Source organism: Trichechus manatus, unplaced genomic scaffold (genome assembly GCF_000243295.1).
Source record: "Trichechus manatus latirostris isolate Lorelei unplaced genomic scaffold, TriManLat1.0 scaffold00066, whole genome shotgun sequence".
Classification (NCBI taxonomy): domain Eukaryota; kingdom Metazoa; phylum Chordata; class Mammalia; order Sirenia; family Trichechidae; genus Trichechus; species Trichechus manatus.
This window is the reverse complement of record NW_004444002.1, coordinates 10,081,591-10,090,256: the sequence shown is the minus strand read 5'-3', so window position 1 is coordinate 10,090,256 and position 8,666 is coordinate 10,081,591. Positions and strand designations below refer to the sequence as shown.

At 45.2% G+C, this 8,666-nt stretch overlaps 1 pseudogene; it reads left to right on the top strand.

The window, feature by feature from the left end:
* Positions 1-3,753: 3,753 nt before the first annotated feature.
* LOC101353824 (60S ribosomal protein L8 pseudogene) lies at positions 3,754-4,533 on the top strand (annotated as a pseudogene).
* Positions 4,534-8,666: the final 4,133 nt, after the last annotated feature.

Sequence of the window (8,666 nt, the reverse complement as noted above, 5' to 3'; positions counted from 1 at the left end):
CAGGGCATGTCTAGCTGAAGAGGAGTTGCTGGGATGGGTTGTTTGTGGCACTTACTACAGCCACCAAGGCGGGCCAGTAATCAGTGCAGGGCAGGTTCCGGTAGGCCATGCCTGTGCTGCTTGGTGGTGTGATGTTAAGTGTACAGTGCAGGCAGGCAGGATGGAGGGGGTAGATTGTGATGTGTGGAGCTAAGATGGGTACGGGAGAGAGGAGAGAGGAACAGGAGCCAAAAACATACAAACAAACAAAAGAGTGCTAGGGGAGCTTGCCGTTGGAGTGGAGAGATGAGAGATTATGAAATGGAGAAAAACAGAAAGGGCAAGAAGAAGAAAAGAAAAGAATGAATAAATAAAACTTAGAAAGAAAAAAGAAAAGCTCCCAGGGATCCCACCGGTGCGGCTACGAGGTCTGGGGAAGTTGCTCCAAGGTGTTGAAGTACAGCCTGGCTAGAAGGCGTAGAGGTATCACTCATCGCCAGGTATTCAAGGGAGAGGAAGAGAAGGAAGGTATAGAGAGATGAGAAACTGAGTAATGAAGAAAGACAAAAAGGGAAAAAGAGGGAAAAGAAAACAAAACACATTTAAAAAAAGAACAAGAAACCCCCCCAAAAAAAACAGAAAAAAAAACACGAAAAAAGAAATGTCCTCAGGGGTCCCTCTGCATGTCTGTGCAGGCTGAGAGTGTAGGTCCCAAGCTGCGCAGCACTGCCCGGCCAGAACGGGCTCCCAACTCAAGAAAAGAAGAAGAAAACAAACAAACAATTCAAAACAAACAAACCAATAAAAGCCCCAGCATGGTAGCACGGACCAGCAAGCAGTTCCACACTCAAGCGGAGCTCCACAGCCCCTCAGGAAGAAGCAAAGATGGTGCACGGAGCCAGGTATTTGAGCGAAAGGAGGGGGAGGTGGTGAGAGATAAGGAAGAAATCAAAAGAAGCAGAGAAAAGCAACACCAGCAGCCAACAAATGGCATTCAGGGAGTCGGCCAGTGCGGGTGGGTGGAATCCAAGCCGCCAGTGCTTCCCGGCCAAGAGACTGTGGCCACGGGAAGCAGAGGAGGCCGAGTGGGGGTGCAGAAGGGTAGGGGGTCAGAAAGCATATATCGCCAGTTACCAGTTGTTCTCTCTCCTGCTGGAAGCTCCATGAAGCTGCTTTCTCGTACCCCCTATTTGCTGGTCTCTGATAGGAGTCAAAGATGGCGGATCTGTGCTGCGTTAGCTGATAGGGGACCTCTGCGTGTATGTCTCCTCGCTCTCTGTTCTGTCAGTTTCTTATTCTGTTTGGTGCTTGGCTGAATTCTTTATCTCTTCAGTTGATGTTTAGGGTTTCAGGATTGCTGTTTTCTCTGTTTGGCTTAGTTTTTTGCATCTTTGCTGTGAAGGGATGGTGTGGTGCTTCTGTCTAGAGCGCCATGTTGCCAGAAGTCAGAAAAGATTTTTTAAAGGATGAGTCAGTGGGAAAGTTAGGGGGAGAGAACAAGGGAGCAAGAGAGCTAAAGAGAGCAAGAGACAGAAGCTTAAGGATGGAAGCTTGTAAAAGAGTAAAATACAAGGAGGGAAGTATGAGGAAGGAGGATGGAAGGAAGGAGGGAGGGAGGAAAGATAGAAGGCAGGGTGGTGGGCAAAGAGAAAAAGAGTGAGAGGGATCAGGAGAGGTACATAGTTGAAGGGAGGACAGAAGTAGGGAAGAAGGGAGAAATAATAAAACAAACAGAGAAAGGATAGGTCATTACAAAAACAGTAGAGAGATTGGGAGAGTGAGAGAAAAAATTAAAAGGAGGAGCAAGCAATATAATGTATAATTGGGGAGATGAGGGAGGGAGAGATATTGATGTCAGAAGAGTAAAAAAAAATTATAGATTGATCAATAGATGAGAATTTAAATAGGAAAAACTAGTTTGAAAGAGTAAAAAAGATATAAAGGGAGAGAAACAGAGAAGAAAATAAAAACATTGAAAGAGGAGCCAATAAAAAATGGAGGAGAGTGGAAGGAGAGACACTGAGACAGGTAGAGGAAGGAAAGGAAGAAGGAATGAAAAGAGGGAGGGAGGGAAGGAAGGAAAGCAGATATGCAGGCAAAGAAACCTAAAAAAGACAGAAAAGATAACAAGAAAGAGACATAGAGAAAGGAAGGAAGGGAGGAAGGACAATGAAGAAATTCAAAAGTAATGAATCATTAAGAAAAAGAGTAAAATGAAGGAAAGAGAATATATGTGTATATGTGTGTGAGAGAGAGGAGAGAGAGAAGGGTGGCATGTGTGCATGTGCAATCGTGTGTGTGTAGAGATGGGGAGAGAGAGCAGACTTCAAAAAGAAGCCAGTATAAACACAAAACAAAAATGATAAGGAAGACAGTTTAAAAGAAAAACGTTTTAAAAAGGAGTCAGTAAAAAGAAAAAAAGGACAGGAAGGGAGGAAGGAGAGAGGGAGGGAGGAAGGAAGGGAGGAGAAGGAAGGAATTCAAAAGTAATGAATCAGTCGGAAAAAGAGTTAAATGAAGGAGAGAGAGAGAAGGGGGGATGTGTATGTGTGTGGGGGGAGTGAACAGACTTTAAAAGAAGCCAGTATAAACACAAAATAAAAATCATAAGACAGAGTTTAAAAAAAAAAGGAAATTTTTAAAAAGAAGTCAGTAAAAAGAGGATAAAAGGAGAGAAGGGAGGGAGGAAAAAGGAAGGAAGAAAAGATGGATATAGGAAGTGAGTGAGGGAATAATGGAGGGAAAAAAGGGAGGAAGTAAAAGTGAGATGGAGGGAGGATGAGGGGGGAAGGAAATGGGAGAGAGGAAGGAAAAAAGGAAGAAAGGATGGTATAGGCAGTGTGGGAGGGAGGGAGAGGGAGTAATGAAGGAGAAGAAAGGAAGGGAAGAAGGGAGCGGAGGAAGAAGGAAGGAAAGGTGAGATGAAGGGAGGAAGGAAGAGGGGGGAAGGAAATGAGTGATGGAGGGAGGAAGGAAGGAGAAAGAGAAACAGATTGAAAGAAAGGAAGCAAGAAACAGGCATAGAGTAAGGGAATAAAGAGAAAAGGAAGAACAGAGAGAGAGTCAATGTAAGGGAGAGAAAGTAGTTTGAAAAGGGGAAGGCAGTAAGATAATCATGTACAATTGGGAACCAGAGAAAAGAGAAAGGTTTAGAAGTAGTTGTCAGTTATATACATAAAAAAGAGTAAAATAAAGATAGGTAGATGAGTGATAGCTTGCTAGTTAGCTAGTTATATATATAGAAAAACAGAATTTAAGAGAGAAGCCAGTAATAAAGACAGGATGAAAAAGAGGGACAGAGAATAAGAAAGAGATTGAAAGAAAAAAGTTTAAAGCAAAGAGCATGTAAGAAGACAGTAAAAGGAAGGGAAGAAAAGAAGGCAGGGAAGATGTGAAAAATGAAGGCAGGCAGCCATGCAAGCAGGCAAAGAAAAGACATAGAGAAAAAGGAAGAAACAAAGGCATGAAAGAAAGAAAAAGTTCAAAAAGAATGAGTTGGTAGAAAAAAATTTAAAAATGGAGGAAGGAAGGGCAGGAAAGGGGGAGGAGGGAAGGAGGAAAGAAGAAAGGGAGGAAGGATAGATATAGGAGTGAGGGAGACAAGACAGGGAGGAAGGAAGGAAAGTGGAAGGAAGGAAGATGGAACAAGAGAGGGAAGGAGGGAGGAAGAAGAGAAAAAGATAAAAGAAGAGCTAGCCCGGAAAATAAGGCGGCTCGCGGGCGCCGCATTTCCTCTTTCGTTGGTGCTCGTGATTGGACCCGGGACTCGCTGCCATGGGCCGCATAATTCGTGGACAGAGGAAGGGCGCCGGCTCTGTGTTCCGCGCGCACATAAAGCACCTTAAGCGCGCCGCGCAACTGCGCGCCGTGGACTTAGCTGAGCTGCACTGCTACATCAAGGGCATTGTGAAGGACATCATCCACGATCCGGGCCGCAGAGCGCCCCTCGCCAAGGTAGTCTTCCGGGACCCGTACCGGTTTAAGAAGCAGACGGAGCTGTTCATCGCAGCCAAGGGCATGCACACAGGCCAGATCGTGTACTGCGGCAAGAAGGCCCAGCTCCAGCTCAGCATCGGCAATGTCCTCCGGTGGGCACCATGCCTGAGGGCACCATCGTGTGCTCTCTGGAGGAGAAGCATGGAGACTGGGGCAAGCTGGTGCGAGCTTCTGGGAACTACGCCACGGTCATTTCCCACAACCCTGAGACCAAGAAGACCCGCGTGAAGCTGCCCTCAGGCTCCGAGAAGGTCATCTGCTCAGCCAACAGAGCCGTGGTTGATGTGGTGGCTGGTGGTGGCCACATTGACAAGCCCATCCTGAAGGCCGGCCGTGCCTACCACAAAGTATAAGGCCAAGAGGAACTGCTGGCCGTGTGTATGGGGTGTGGCCATGAATCCCGTGGAGCATCCTTTTGGAGGTGGCAACCACCAGCACATCGGCAAGCCCTCCACCATCCACAGAGACGCCCCTGTCGGTTGCAAAGTGGGTCTTATTGCTGCTCGCGGGACTGGACGACTCAGGGGAACCAAGACTCTGCAGGAGAAAGAGAACTAGGGCTGGGGACTCAATAAAGCTTGTCCTCCTGCCAAAAAGAAAAGAAGAAAGGAAGGATGGGTAGAGGAGGGGAGGGAGGAAGAAAGGAAAGGGAAAATGGAAGGAGGGATTAGAAGAAGGAAGGAAGGCATGTAGGCAGGCGGAGAAAAGAAAAAGAGTGGTAGAACACAAAAAAAGCAAGAGGGGTTGCTAAGAGTCAGAACCAACTCTAAGGCAACTGGAGGAATTGAGCCAAAGGTAGTTTTTCTCTTTATCCAGAACACAACTCTGTCGCCTCAAGTGTAGATTTCACTAGACAAAATATTATAAAAGTAATTGTCCTTCCTCCCTATCACCTCCCTTTATCCTTTAATTATCTGGATAATTCTTTGTTGTGGGAACTGTCCTGTACATTGGAAGATGATTAGCAGCATCCCAGGCCTCCACCCACTAGATGCCTGTAGCACCTCCTACCTTGTGACAACCAAAAATGTCTACAGACGTTGCTGAGTATTTCCCTAAGGGACAAAATCATCTCCCATTGAGAACCACTACCTATTCTCTCCAATTGCTCCCCATAACCCCATATATAGATTAGCATATGGCTCTCCTCTTGGGCGTGAAAGAATAAAGACAATCTGTTTCGGATAACTTTGTCATCTCCACTATTAAAAAATAAATGTTTCATTGTTTGTTTAAGCTTTTTTCCCAAAGATAAAGAGAACGAGTGATGCTGCCATTACCATGGAGCAGAAAACACATCATGGACAAAAACGTAAATGAAATGTTATGATTAAAATACTGAAATAGTAATTTGGGGAAAGATTGAATTTGGTAATGACCTCTTCTGTTTATAATGCCACGAAATCCCCTATCCTCTTTTATCAAATGATTCATTTTGAGTAATCCGTAGCAATAATGATACAGTCTCTGTGGCCGTCTGAATTAGATTCCCTAATTACTCATTTGGGGGCAGTAGTGGTTCAGCGGTAAGAGTTCTCACCTTCCATGCGGGAGACCCAGTTTCAATTCTCAGCCAGTGCACCTCACACACAGCCACCAACCGTCCATTAGTGGAGGCTTGCATGTTGTGATGCTGAACATGTTTCAGTGGAGCTTCCAGACTAAGATGGACTAGAAAGAAAGGCCTGGTAATCTACTTTTGAAAATCAGCCAGTGAAAACCCTATGGATCACAACAGTCTAATCCACAGCTGATCATAGGGGTGGAGGAAAACGAGGCAGCATTTCTTTCCATCGTGCATGGGGTCACCATGAGTCGGGCCGACTTGATGGCAGCTAACAACAACAACCACCACGAACCTGAGATTTTTTTTTGCTTGTCTGTGCCTCAGTAGCTGCTGCTGCCACTGCTGCCCCTTCTTGCGCGACAGTTCTGCCTTCTAGGGGGGGAGTTTTTCCCTGCATCTCATTTGCAGATTGCTGACTGGAGCAGCTACTGATGTTTCTGAAGCCTGTGGGCCTAGTGAGTCCCCGTGGGCCTAGTGAGGACCGAGACCCTTGCCAACGCTCTTCCTCCAAACCCTGCCCTTCCTTCCTGAACTATATTGTGTCACTTCACTGGCAGTAGAAATATTTTATTTGCCACATATTTTTCTGCAGCAAGGGAGTATTCCTCCAACATTCTTGTTCCCATTGTTGTTCCCCTGCTCCCCTTAAAAAGGCCCACCCGAGTTGTTGTTGTTGTATTAACACTTCAGCCTACTTCTTGAGTAGGCTTCTTTAACATGCACAGGGCTAGCACTATTTTGCCAGATCTAAGTGTCTTCTTTTTGCTTTCTAGCTCAGTCATTGCTTTTTCTAACATACTCCTCTAGATCCTGCCTCTCTGGGGTCCCTCAAATGGCCCAGGCTTGCAGGGAGCCTCCCCATCATTCTATTTCTTTTCCAAAGATGGTAACCAGATATCTGGGAAAGAGCTGTGGCTAATATTCTTACTCTTTGAAGTGTCAGCAGTATGGGCATTGCCTAGGAGCTTGTTAGAAATGCAAAATCTCAGGCTCACCCCAGACCTACTGAATCAGATTCTGCATTTTAGCAAGATGGCCAGGTGATTCATATGCATATCAAAGTTTGGGAAGCATTGACTTCCCTGACCTTATACCAAAACCAAGCCAAACCCACTGCCGTCGAGTCGATTCTGACTCATAGCAACCCTATGGGACAGAGTAGAACTGCCCCATAGAGTTTCCAAGGAGCACTTGGTGGATTTGAACTGCCGACCTTTTGATTAGCAGCCATAGCACTTAATCACTACACCACCAGGGCTTCCCATGACCTCGTGGAGGCAGAATAAGGTCAGGGTACTTGGATGAAATGCCCTGTGCCTCCTCTGGTCTCCAGAGAGATGCTTCTGTCTCCACTCAGATACAGCTTGGCCTGTTGGCATTCACAGTTGAAGTCTGCCACCAGTGCAGTGACTCGTGGTCTGGGTCTCCCTGGGGTTATAGAGCTTCTGGCTTTCCCATTCCACCCCACTGCACTCAGGGTGGACCTCTCTCACCTCCACCACAGCGACTTCCTCTGGCAAGCTCCCGAGATAGACTCTCAGGCCTTTCTGGACCATGTCTACACTACATAGGAACCAAGAGCAGCTTAAAAAAGCAAAACCTCAGAGCCTCCCTCTGCCTGACCACACCATAATGCCAAGTTGATGGGCCATGCCCCAGCTGAGAAGGAGGAAGCAGGAGTAGGGGGTAGCCCAAAAGGAGATCTTTTTCTCGAGTCCTAAATGGAGACCATAGCAATAGACCCCCTTCTTTGTTCTCCATCTTAACCTTATTTATCTAATGCATCCAAGGCCCAGGGTAAGGAAATTCTGAAGCCACGTCTGACTGCTTTGCTCTCCAGCCTCTCTCTCCCACTAGCCTTTCATCTTCCCACCATCACTGAGCTGCTAAAGCAGTGGACTTTTTTTTAACTTTCCTTAAGTAATATCCTCCTTCTTCCTAATCCCAGATAACTCTTAATGGTGGGCTAGAGTATCTCCAGTATACTAAGGGCGAATTTTCTGAGCTAAGTACTGATAAAATTTGGGGAAGTTCTTGAGGCAGTTGCATGGCTTGCAAGGCATACTGTCTTGCTGCATCATCCTATTTTTGAATGATAGGACCTGAATATGACCTTGGTGTTTGTCTTGACATTCCACACAAAGACTTGTATACCAGTGTTCATGCCTGCGTTATTCATTATAGCCCAAAACTGGGAGAACAGCCTACATGTCCTTTTAGGGGTAAATGGATAAACTGTGGTACCTGTATACCATGGAATACTACTTAGCAGTAAAAAGAGTGAACTATTAATACAGGCAAAAATATTGATGAATCTCAAAATAGTTATGCTGAGTAAAAGAAGCCAGCCCCCCACAAAGTATATCCTGTTCATTCCATTTATATTAAACTCGAGAAAATGCCAACTAGTTCATAGTGATAGAAAGCAGGTCAGTGGTTGCTTGGGGAACAGGAGTGGAGAGAGGGATGAGAGCTGCAAGGGAGCCCAAGAAAACTTTTGGGGGTTTTGGAAATGTTTGTTATCTTGATTGTGGTGATGGTTTCTTGGGTTTCTACATATATCCAAACTGATGAAGTTTTATACTTTAAATATGTGCAGTTTATTGTAATTCAGTTATCTTCAATAAAGTTGCTTAAAATTATACTTTTAGGGGCAGTTGACCATTCTCAAAATGATCCAAAGACTGTTGACAAAAAACCACCAGCCTTGTTAGTTGCTCAGCACGTTCACGGTAACACTGCAGAACCAAAGGTATAGAAGTTGTATGTTGCAGATATTTTGTATTACTCATTAATTTATCTAGTTACCTTTTCTTGCTATGGAATATCCCCTTCACTAGCATGGTACTGACTGGTCAAAGATAATGGGGTTTTACACAGGAGGTCTGAACCCTCTCTCTAGCAGAGAAGGTGTTTCAGGCTTAAAGTGCTACGCAGTTTAGCAGAAATCAACTTAAACAAATATTTAATGATGATTATAATGATAATAACATAATAATAGGTAACATTTATCAAGGACCTGCTGTGGGCCAGCCTCTGTGCTAAGCCGGAAGGAAGGGAGAAGGAAGAAAGTGGGGGTGACATAGGATATAAAGATGAGGAAGACATAATCTCTGCCTTTGAG